This window comes from Vulpes lagopus, chromosome 7 (genome assembly GCF_018345385.1).
Source record: "Vulpes lagopus strain Blue_001 chromosome 7, ASM1834538v1, whole genome shotgun sequence".
Lineage (NCBI taxonomy): Eukaryota > Metazoa > Chordata > Mammalia > Carnivora > Canidae > Vulpes > Vulpes lagopus.
In genome coordinates this window covers 65669740-65681981 of record NC_054830.1, presented here as the reverse complement: position 1 = coordinate 65681981, position 12242 = coordinate 65669740, and the positions used below count along the sequence as shown (strand labels likewise).

The following is a 12242-nucleotide window of genomic DNA, read 5'->3' as shown; positions in this document are numbered from 1 at the left end:
TCTGAGAAGATATCAAGTAACTAAAATGTCTAATATGTACGAAATACTTCATGTTGGTGATATAGCCTCTGAAAAGATTATATTAAAAGCAAACATTGAATTGGTGGCAAACATTTTCAGACCCAACTATTGTTTTTTAAAAGAGCATTTTCTTTATTAAAATTTGTAGTGCTTTTAAAATGTTAAGGCAGTAAATATTCATTGTGAAAAATTTGACAAATACTAATAAATATAATGAAAGGAAATAAAAATCACAGGAATTTTACTAGCCATAAAAGCAATTCAACTAACGTTTTGGTGTTTTACTTTACAATTCTTATGCATAGATGTACTTCAAAAATTGTAGTCAAACTGTATTTACTGTTTTGTACATTTTAAAAAGATCTTTAGCCTTTGAAAGTGTGATTATTATATGGTTACATAATTTTCCATTACATAGTAGTACCAAAATCTATTTTACAATGGTTTTGTTGGATTGGATTTGTGTCGTTTCTCACTTCCATAAATTTGCCTTCAAGAATATCCTTGAGCGTAGATTTTTGTATGTATCTATGATTAAATGTTTAGCATAAATTTCTACAAGAGAAATTCCTGAGCCAAATAAAAAACATTTATTTTTCCTACATATACATTTCCAAAATCCTAGTCATTTTTATAACTTAAAAAAATAATATATTCATATTGTAAAGCTTAAAAGTCTCACAGAGGTAAATACTAACCAATGTGTCCAAATTTTTTTCTAAACTAGTACAAATTCCCCTGATGCTAGCCACTATTTAGATAGGGACTTTTTTGTGTTTTTGCCAGTCTGATAAATGAAATACATCTTCTTTTGATTATACTATCTTATTATTATTAATGCTTTTGTTATTTGTATTTCTACTATGAATAATTGCCTGTCATATCCTAGGCCCATATTCTAGTGAGTTATCTTTTTCCAATTGATTTAAAGGAGATTTTCATATGCATTTTGTCACTTTATGTGTTATAAGTATTTTCTCCAGGTCTGTTTATTGTTTTTTAAATTTATTCAATGCAGAACTTTTGAATTTTTATGTCATCTGATTTGTTAATCTTTTTTTTATAGCTCTGGGTTGTATCATGCTGAGAAAGGCTTTTCTTACTCCCAAAATCATGAAAATTGTCTTCTTTTTGGAAACAGCCTTTTGAAAAAAGATCCATTTGGAAATGTGTTGTGTGTGGTATGACATAGGAATCTAAATTTGCTTGTTTTTGTTTTCTCTAACTCAGTAGCTTATTATCTCAAAGCATTTATTGAAGAGTCCAGCCTTTCCCCAGCAATTTGAATTGGAGCCTTTCTTATATACTCAATTTGCATATTTACACAGACCTTTTCTGGACTTTGTTCTTTTGCACTGATGTATTTCTCTCTTTCTTCTCCAGAACTTACACTTCAAATCATTGCAGTGTTACAGTACATTTATATCTTTCAGGGCAAAACCTCCCAATTATTATTTTCAAAATTGCCTTCCTTTTCTTATGCATTTACTCTCCTAGATAAACTTTAGAATCAACTTGACCAGTAAAACTGAAAAGGGAGGATTTTAATTAGAATTACACCACATTAAAGATTATTTGAAGAAATTACACATTCTTATGATATTGAGCCTTCTCATCCAGGTACCTGGTATAGCTCTTTATATATTAGGTTTTATATATACATTTTTAATTTTAAGAATTTTTTGAGGAGCGCCTGGTGGCTCAGTCAATTAAATATCTGATTCTTGTTGCAGCTCAGGTCATGATCTCACGGTCATGAGATCAAGCCCTCCATCAGGCTCTGCACTCAGCTGGAGTCTGCTTAAGATTCTCTCTCTCTCACCCTCTCCCCCTTCCCTTGCTCATGCTCTCTAAATAAATAAATAGATAAATAATCATAATTAAAAAAAGAATTTTTTGGAAGTTTTGTTACTGAATTTTACAGATATAAAAGGGCACAAATAATGTACTGTTTGGTTAATTTTTATGAAGAAAGCATATTGTTGAAAACACTACCTAGAGAAAGACATAGAATATTACCCAAACTCCAGAAATTTCCCTCCTGTGCCCTCCCTTAGTTACCTCCCTCAGGCAACCACTTTGTTTTTTCACCAGACAGTCATTTTATCTGTTTTTTAATTACATAAGTGGACCATTTCAACACACTCTATTGTGTCTGGCCTCTTCTGTTTAACATTGTGTTTGTGGGGTCCATCCATATTTTTCATGTTAGTGGATTCTAGTAATCCATCTTTTGTCATTATTGTGTAATAATATATTGTATAAACATTTTGCAATTTCATATGCATTCTATTGTTTATGGACATATGGATATTTCCAGTTTGGGGTTTTCTGTTATTAATTATACTTTTGTTAATATTCATGTCACATGCCTTTCAGTAAATATGTACATGTTTCTGTTGGGTATATATACCCTGGTGTAAGATTGCTGGATCGTAGAATATTTGTATGTTCAACTTTGGTAGATAATACCAATTAGTTTCCAAAGTGAGTGTGCAAACTGACATTCCTACTGGCTGAGTAGGAGCATTCTGTGTCTTCACATCCTCACCAATGCTTGATATTTGTAGATTTTGTTTTTATTTTAGACATTTTGGCGGATATATTTTAATTTTTATTTCCTAAAATACGAATAGTATTTCTTATAAGTACCCATTCAAGTTTGTCCATTTTTAATTGAACTAGCTGCCTTCTAATTGTTTTATTAGATGTATACATTTCAGATATCTTCTCTCACTATGTGGCTTGCCTTTGCACCCTATAAATGGTGCCTTTTAATAAATGCCTTTTTAATCTTAAAGAAATTCATTTTTTATCACATATTTTACTTTTGAGGTAATAATAATGATTTTCTATTAAAAATGTGTAGCTACCCCAAGGTCATAATTTTTTTTAATTTTTATTTATTTATGATAGTCACAGAGAGAGAGAGAGAGAGGCAGAGACACAGGCAGAGGGAGAAGCAGGCTCCATGCACCGGGAGCCCGACGTGGGACTCGATCCCGGGTCTCCAGGATCGCGCCCTGGGCCAAAGGCAGGCGCTAAACTGCTGCGCCACCCTGGGATCCCCTACCCCAAGGTCATAAAGATGATCTATATTTTCCTCTAGAAGCTTTACTGTTTTACCATTTACATTTAGGTTATGATCCATTTGTAATTGGGGTCTTTTAGTTGTTTGTGGTGTGAGGTAGGCATTCATTTTGCTCATGTTGTGTTAGGGATTTTTGCATCTGTTTATGAGTTGTGTTGGCTTGTAGTTTTTTATTGTATTATTCTTGTCATTTTTTTAATAGAAAAGTTATACTACCCTAAAAAGGAAAATGGGTATTAATCTCTTTTTCTATTTATTAGCAGAGTTTTTAGGTTTGGCATTATTTGTTCCTTAAATGTTACAAGAATCTGCTAGTGAAATCCATCTGAACCTGAAGGGTATTTTGTGATATTTTATTTATTTGTTTGTTTGTTTGTTTGTTTATTCATGAGAGACACAGAGAGAGAGCCAGAGACATAGGCAGAGGGAGAATCAGGCTCCCCAGGGGGAGCCTGATGCAGGACTCAATCCCAGGACCCTGGGATTATGACCCTAGTCAAGGGCAGACACTCAACCACTGAGCCACCCAAGCGTCCCTGTTTTGTGATATTTTATTTTATTTTATTTTATTTTTTTTTTTAAATTTTATTTATTTATGATAGTCATACAGAGAGAAAGAGAGAGAGGCAGAGACACAGGCAGAGGGAGAAGCAGGCTCCATGCGCCGGGAGCCCGACGTGGGATTCGATCCCGGGTCTCCAGGATCGCGCCCTGGGCCAAAGGCAGGCGCCAAACCGCTGCGCCACCCAGGGATCCCTGTTTTGTGATATTTTAAATTGTAGGTTTGATTTCTTTAATGGGTGTAGGACTATTTAAATTTTATACTTGTTGAGTTTTAGTTAAGTTGTGGTTTTTTTTAAGATTTTATTCATTTATTATGAGAGACACAGAAAGAGAGAGAGAGAGAGAGAGAGAGAGAGAGAGAGAGAGGCAGAGACACAGGCAGAGGACAGGCCCCATGTAAGGAGCCTGACCTGGGACTTGATCTCGGGACTCCAGGATCATGCCCTGGGCCAAAGGCAGGTGCCAAACCGCTGAGCCATCCAGGGATCCCCAAAGTTGTGGCTTTTTTATATGTTTGTCCATTTTACCCAAATTTTCAAGTGTATTGGCATCAAGTTGTTCATAATATCTTTTTTCTGTATTTTTAATATCTGTAGGATATGTAGTGATAACCCTGGTTTCGTTCTCGATATTGCAATTTCTACCTTCTCTCGTTTTTCTTACCAGTTTATTAATTCTATTAGTCTTTTCAAATTCATCTTTTTGGCATTACTTTTTTTAGTTGTAAATTTACTATTTCATTGATTTCTGTTTTGTGTATTGTTTCCTTCTTTCTACTTTTCAAAGTATATATGTTGTTCTTTTTCTCATTTCCTGGTACAGTTGATATTTCAGCCTTTCTTTCCTGATCTCTGCATTCAACGCTATAATTTTCTCTATAGATACTGCAATATGTGTATCCCACAACTTTGACATGTATATTGTTATTATTCAGTTTGAAATATATTCTAATTCCCATTGGTTTTTTTTCCCCTGTCATCAGGGATTTATTTAGAAGCATATTATTGCTTAATGGCCAAAAGTGACCTTCTTGTAATTGATTTATAATTTTTAATTCTGCTGATGCTTTGAATGATTTAATCCTTTGAAATGTTGAAGTTTGCTTTTATGTCCTAGCATTTCTATTTTGGTAAAAGAGCCATGTATCTTTGAAAAGAATGTGTCTTGTGCGGTAGTTATACATGCCGTTCTTTGTGTATCAGTTAAGTACAGTCTGATGTTTGCATGTTTCCGTCTTCTACAGACGATTTTCTGTATGTGCTTGTTCTGTTGGTTATATAGAAAATGATATATTAAAATCTTAGTGGTAGATTTGCCTGTTTTTAAAATTCTTGCAACTTCTGCTTTTTATATTTTGAGACTTAGATAGAAATTTATGATTGTTCTTTCTGTTGAATTTTAAAACATTTCTCTTTATTTATAGTAATACATCCTTCCTTAAAGTCTGTTTTATCTGATATATAACTATGCCAGTGTTCTTTTCTTTCTTGTTTACATAATGTACCTTTTTTTATCATCCTTTTGCTTTCAACTTTACCCTATTTATTCCTGTGTATAAGGAGCACTTAGCTGAGTTTTGTTTCTTTATCCAGACTAGCATCACTTACCTTTTTTATTTTTAAAGATTTATTTATTTGAAAGAGAGAAAGAGAGAGAGATCACTAGCAGGGGAAGGGGCAGAGGGAGGGGGAGAGAGAGAATCTTAAGCAGACTCTCTGATGAGTGTGGAGCGTGACATGGGGCTCAGTCTCATGACCCTGAGATCATGATCTGAGCCGAAAACAGGAGTCAGACACTCAACCAACTGAGCTACCCAGGTGCCCTGACATCACGTATCTTTTAATTAAATATTGATCCTGGAATAATTTTGGTACATTTAGGTTTAAACCTATAATCCTACATATTTTTGCTTTGTCCCATCTATTCTTTGTGCCTTGTTTTTGATAAGCAAGTCTTTCTTATTCCATTTTCCTCCTCTATCAACTTATACATTCTTTCAATATTCTTGTGGTAGTTACCATGGAGATTAAAATATGCATCCTTGCACTGTTAAAGTCTACTTTAAATTAGTGTTTTCATCGTTTTCTGGATAATGCAAAGACCTTTTCAACACTAGCTCCAGTTACCTTCTTTTGTGCTATTGTAATGAATATTAATTCTACATGCATTTAAAGCCCCACCAGACACCATTAGTATTGTTTTAAACAGCTGTGTTCATTTAGATTCACCTACATATTCAGTCTTTCCAGTATTCTTTATTTTTTTGCTCTGTCAATGTGCTTCCATCCTGGATCATTTCCTTTACTTGAAAAACTCCCTTTATTATCACTTAATACTTGACTGCTGATAACAAATACGTTCATTATTTTGTATGACTTCCCCTGTACTTCACCTTTATTTTTGAAGGATGCTTTGCTTTATATGAATTCCACACTCGTAGCAATTTTCTTTCAGCACGTTAAAGATAATCATCTGTCTTCTGGCTTCCATCATATCAGCTGAAAAATCAATTTGTTGTTGCTTCATTGAAGGTAATTTGTATTTTTCCTACAGTTTCTTTTAAGATTTTCTCCTTGTCTTTTATCTACTCAAATTATAACGCCTTGCACTGGGCCATCCTCCCAACCACAGATACTTTTCTCACTCTGCCCAAGCTCTGACATCCCATGCTAGGAAGCCCTCCTCCATGGAAGCCCTCATCACACTTCTTGAGCTGTAATACTGGCACCCAGCCACTCCCGTGCAGCGAAGCCCAACTCACTCCAGTAAGACTCCAGTAGGACTCTGACTTTTCACGTAGGGCTTCTTCCCATGTCTCCCACTTCTGTGTGAGTGTCCTCCTTGCACTGCTCAGGCAGTCACCCCACATACCTGGCTACCCCTGCATGGGATGTTTTGTTTTCTCCAAGTTCAGGCTTTGTTGCCTCCTGCTGAAACATATTTCTTGCCCCAGTCAGATTCCTATTCCCCTCACTGGGCAGACTTCATGCCTCACTCTAAGCCCCCACAGCCCCTTCAACACACACATACTCCAGGAAAACAGATGTCTGCTTTGCTCCACCCTACCAACAACTTTGAAACTGAAAAGTTTTGGAAGAAAAGAGGAAAAGCAGAGGAAGGGAAGAAGAGAATGAAGGAAGAGAATTCTATAATTGCCATTTTGTTAATAGATTCTAATGCTCTAGTAAAATTCTCCATCTTTTCCTTATTTCCTTGAACATATTAAAATTATTTTAAAATCCATGTCTGACAACTGCAATAATGCAGATAATTATTTTATCTGATTTTTCTGTTGTTTTTCATTCATTTGGTCTTATAGTATGTCTGTTAACTTGTTGTTGATTGCTGGCCACTGTGTATGAAAACTTGTTGAAGATGTTATCCTTCCTCCAGAGAGGATTTAAATTTCTGCTAGCTAGCAAATAGGGCAAGCAGATCACCTTCATCCAAGTGAGACTGTTCTGCAGATCTTCCTTGACTTACAGTGGGGTTATATCTTGATAATCCCATCATAAGTTAAAATGTTTCAGGTAGTAAATGCATTTAATATGCCTAACCTACTGAACATCTCGGGCTAGCCTATCTTACATGTGCTCAGAATACTGACGTTAGCCTACAGTTGGGCAAAATCACCTAACACAAAGCCTATTTTATAATAAAGTGTTGAATATCTCACATAGTCTCTTGAAAATGGTGCTGAAAATGCAAAGCAGAATAGTCATGTGAACACAGAATGGTTGTGAGTCTATCAGTTGTTTATCCTTATGATCATGAGTCTGACTGGGAATTGCAGCTGGCTACCATTGCCCAGCATCACAGGAGAGCATCCTACCACATATCACTTAGCCCAGGAAAAGATTAAAATTCAAATTTTGAATTACGATTTCTACTGAATGCCTATCACTTTTGCATCATTATATGGCTGAGAAATCATGAGTCAGGGACCATCTATATTTCCAGTTTCTCTTACTCTTATAGTTAAGTCCTTCCTGGGTCTCAAATGAAAGCCAGGGTTGTTCTTCTCCTTAGAAGGCCCTGGATTACTATTCTTGATTCCTCAGTGCCATGAAGTTTTCTCTTAGTGATATCTCCTTTCTGCTTGGTTTCTCTGTGTCTTGCCTCTTCATATTTAACTTAGGAATCAGCAATTCCGGGAAGGAAAATTGCACGCAGAATGTCGACTCACTTTTCCATAGTGCCCTTCCTCCAGGACCTCTGACTATCAAGTACTGGCTGCTTATTAGTCCTGTACATGAATATTTGTATACTTGTTTCACTGACATTGCTGTAGACTTCAGGCTGCTTGTTTCTGTTTGGGCTCTGTGATCTGCACTGCAACTCTTCAAATGATTGAAGAGGAACACAGTGATCGATGCAGGACTCACTTCTATGTGTTTCCCTTCTCTCCAGGAGTTTTGCTCCTTGAATCCACTTAATTTTGTTTCCCCATGCATTTAATCTAGCTTTATTTCCAGCAGGAAAGATAGTACAATACCAGCCTCTTCCTTATAGCCCTAAGTGGAAGTCCTCCTGCCATCATTTTTAAGTTTTTAAGTTTTCATTTCTTTTATTAACTTGTTTTTGGATGCTGTGACTTTCGTGATTGAAAATGTCTTTATTTTGCCCTAGCACTTGAATGATACCTTAAGTAGGTAATAGAATTCTTCATTTTATAGGCTTTTTCCCTTACAACTCTGAGAAGACAGAGTCATTTTTTAACATGTGGTGTCACAGATGAGAAATCTGATTCTTGTTACTATATTAAAGACTTTTTCCCTCTTACCAGATAAAGATTATTGAATTTTCTTTTTGTTCATAGACCTCGGAAATTTCACCAACATATGTGTATATATATATCTTTTATAAGAAAATATGTCTTCTTCAGTATGTATAATTGACAGTTCATGAGCCTTACACCCTAAAGATTAAAATCTCTTTGATTAATGAAACTTTTCTCATATTATTTCTTTCACTATTTATTCTATCCTCTCATAATTTTTTCTTTTGAATCCTTACAAGCTAGATTTTGAATCTCCTTGCTCAGTCTTCTCTGCCTCTTAACTTCACCCTTGTAATTTAAAAACTGTTATGACTTTGCTTGCCCTTCTGAGAAAATTCCTTCCATATCACTAATTCGTCTTTTAGCCATTTTCATTCTAATACCCAGTTTTTCTATTAAGTATTTTTTAAATATGTTTTTAAAACCATTTTAAATTTCCAGGGTCTTCCTTGTTTTCCTGAATTTTCCTTTTCCAATGAAAGCTGTTCTTGTTTTAAGGATGCATTATGCTCTCAAGTCTATGAAATGATACATTCATGATCTTTGACTTTTTTCTTTGGTTTTCTGAATTCTATGGGAGAGTAGAATGTGAAGTTAGTTGCTCCGCTGGTGTAACTTGATAACTTCCATGCTACTGGTTTTCCCCAGGTGCCAAATGATGCTTGGTTTGTGTGCTCACACTTTAAAAAAAAGATTTATTTGTTTATTAGAGAAAGAGGGAGAACAGGTGGAGGAGCAGAGGGAGAGGGGAGAGAGAATCTCAAGCAGATTCCCCGCTGAATGTGGAGCCTGATGCAAGTCTTGATCTCATAACCCTGAGATCACAACCTAAGCTGAAACCAAGAGTCTGACACTTAACCAACTGAGCCACCCAGGCACCCCCTGTGTGCTCACATTTTAAAATGAAACACTAGATTTGTCATTACTCTAACTTACAGGGATTTCCTTAGATATTATTAAAGACTCTTGTTTGATATATCTGGACAGAGCTCCAGGTATAGTTGAGCAGGGTTTTGCAAGTGGTCTTCACCCAGCTGTAATCAGTGCACATAGAAATATCCACAAATAGGCTTCTTTTCAGGGTATATAAGCTGGAAACAATCTGGGAAGGTGGGACCTCTCAAATGTAGACACAGGAGAAGTGTAATCTGACAGAGGGCATGCATTCAGCCATTTTTTGCTTTTTGCAGCTGTTTTTTGTTTTCCCTGCCCTGTGTCCAGTGGGGCTAGCTAGAGTTTCCTGAGGCAATGCCCCTTCTCTCCCTGACTCGAGGGTAGCTTTTTACAGTAATTTCCCTCACTTTTCACACTATACTCGCCAACACCTATGCTGTAAATGATGTAAGTGCGAACCATGCATTGAGGGCAGAGGAATTGTTCAGATCTAGCCGTCCTTAGAGTGAGTACATGACTCCATGGTCACTCCTGCTCCCATGGCCAACTTTTCTGAACTTTGAGCTTGCAGTTTCCCTGTCCTCTAATGGAAGAAAAATGCACGTCTTTCTTTAGTAGTCCCCTCTTTCTCCTATATTCACTTCTAAGTCCTCACTTCTGTTTGTTTCTCCATCAGTAGAGTCTCCTAAAAATTTCCTCAGCACCATAGCTCTACAACTTTTACTGAGAATTTTTAAAAAGCAATTTATTATGTATATTTAATTTAATATTTAAATAGAATTATGAAAGAACTATGTGTCAATCATTTCCATGCAATTTCTTTCCCATTATGAAGGCATACAAGCATTCTTTACCTGTTTCTCTGTGTTCTAGGATTTTGTTTTCCATTTTCGGTGTACAGTGTCTGTCCTAGGATAAAAATGAAATTATTTAAGGCCATGTAATTGTTTCATGTAATAATTAAACTTAAATATCCTATTTTGCAGTGTGACTTTTTTCTACTCCTATGCTGTACTGAGACAATGGAGACTGGGCTGTGTTGCAAGAAGTCTTTTGTTGTGATTATTTAAAAACAAACACAGTGAAACCGTAGCGGTTATGTAAATAAATCAGACTTAGTTCTCCTTACTGGAGGTTAATACAAGTAAATGTTGGGGGCCAGGATATACTTTTCATAAGTGGCTAATATCTAAATTGTATTCCATACTGAAACTTTATTCATGTAGTACATGATTCCTTTGCTGTGAGCATAGAGTCAGTGGGACCCAAGTCCAAACCCTAGCTCTATCACTTGCTAATTCCATGACTTGGGACACAACCCAGTGCCTGGCACAGAGAGGGCACCTTGGTAAATATTGGATGAGTGATGTATGAAGTTACTAAATGTATGAGGCTCAATTTCCTTATCTGTAAAATAAGTATAACAACACAGTTGCTTAGCAATTACAGATAACTCTTGGCATATAGTAACCATTCAATTAACTAAATTGAATTAGTGATCAATTTTATACTAGAATCCTTTCATTAATATCAAGGAAGTCCCAGAAACAATATGAGTTATCTCAGTTTTATGAGGGTGATGAGAAGAATGGACTCACATGACACAGTTGGATAGCCTTTCTAGCATTGTTTCTCTTTTGCTATAAGCATTTATTAAAGCAGATTATGTGCTTAATGGTTCAACAGCAAACTTAAAGGGTAAAGACACAGTCTTAAGAAGCAATACATACCAACTGGAGATTTTCTGGACACAATTACATCACAGCTTTAAGGAATAATAAAGCAAATATGAGACACATACTGTGGAGAATAAGGGAGCTTGTTTTGCGTGGGGAAGGTTGTATAAAAGTGAGTTTGGAATTGGAAATGGGAAAAAAGACACTATTTGGTACAAAGATCATGGGGAGATTTTTCAGGCAACAGGTGGGGAAGGTTGATGTGGTGTTCTGGGCAAAGTGGATGCTGGGGACAGCAGGAGCTAGTGGTTGGGAGTTCCTCAGTGGGGTCAGTGGGAGGTGAGATGAGTTAGGCAAAGTGGAACCAATTTGCAGATCTGGTAATTGCACCAACTTTCCATTCTGCTATTTCTCAGCCTCTTAATGCCTTATTTGAACATAGAAACATTCCAGAGAGGATCAAGACCATTTGGTAAACTAGAGGTTGGCATTATTTTCATTTTAAAGTGGCCCACCTTATTGTTGTTGGTTTTCTTTTTCCTATCCAAAGACAACAATTTAAACAGTTTAAGCTTGATTTTAGTAGATCACAGAGTAAAAAGAAAGGCCTAATAGTTATGGACTTGATTATCTCTTCTGTATCCAACAATTAAAGTGGACACCTTGAGGGAAGACCACTTTTCACCTGACTTGGTTTGGCAATTGCAATTTAAAATCTGTTCCTTCTCCTCTGAGATGATGCGAGCCCCTCTGGCATGTTCTTCCTTCTTTCCCCTAAAATTATTTTCACTTTACCTTCCATTCTGATTCTAAGTGAGCTGATGGGCTGGGAGTTGGGGTTTAAATATCTCTTTGTTCATTTGTGAAAAGAATTAAAGAAATATGCCAGCACCATTTAATACAAGGCTGTCCAGGATGGCAGATAAGGCACTACATTACAGAGAAATGACAGCTCTGCCTACACTGGGGGCAACGAGAAAGGATGTGTAACTCATCTTCCCTATTTCCTTCTATTTTTATTGTTGCTGTTGTTCATATGAATGCCTTTTATTTCCAGTGAAAATTTTTGGACAGAACATTCTTTGTTTTTCTGCATTCATTTTTCCCCCTTCTGTTACTGGAATGCCTGCATTAGTGCATCACTTGATATATATAGCAAAAATACTGGAATCAAATGCAAGGTTACTGCATTGACTCCATGCTAGAAATATTTTCC

General features: G+C 36.1%; 1 protein-coding gene across 2 annotated transcripts in view; it reads left to right on the top strand.

Moving 5' to 3' along the window:
- Positions 1–12242, top strand: part of KIAA1958 (KIAA1958 ortholog) — a 148066-nt gene that overhangs the window by 123299 nt on the left and 12525 nt on the right. The window lies entirely within an intron of this gene.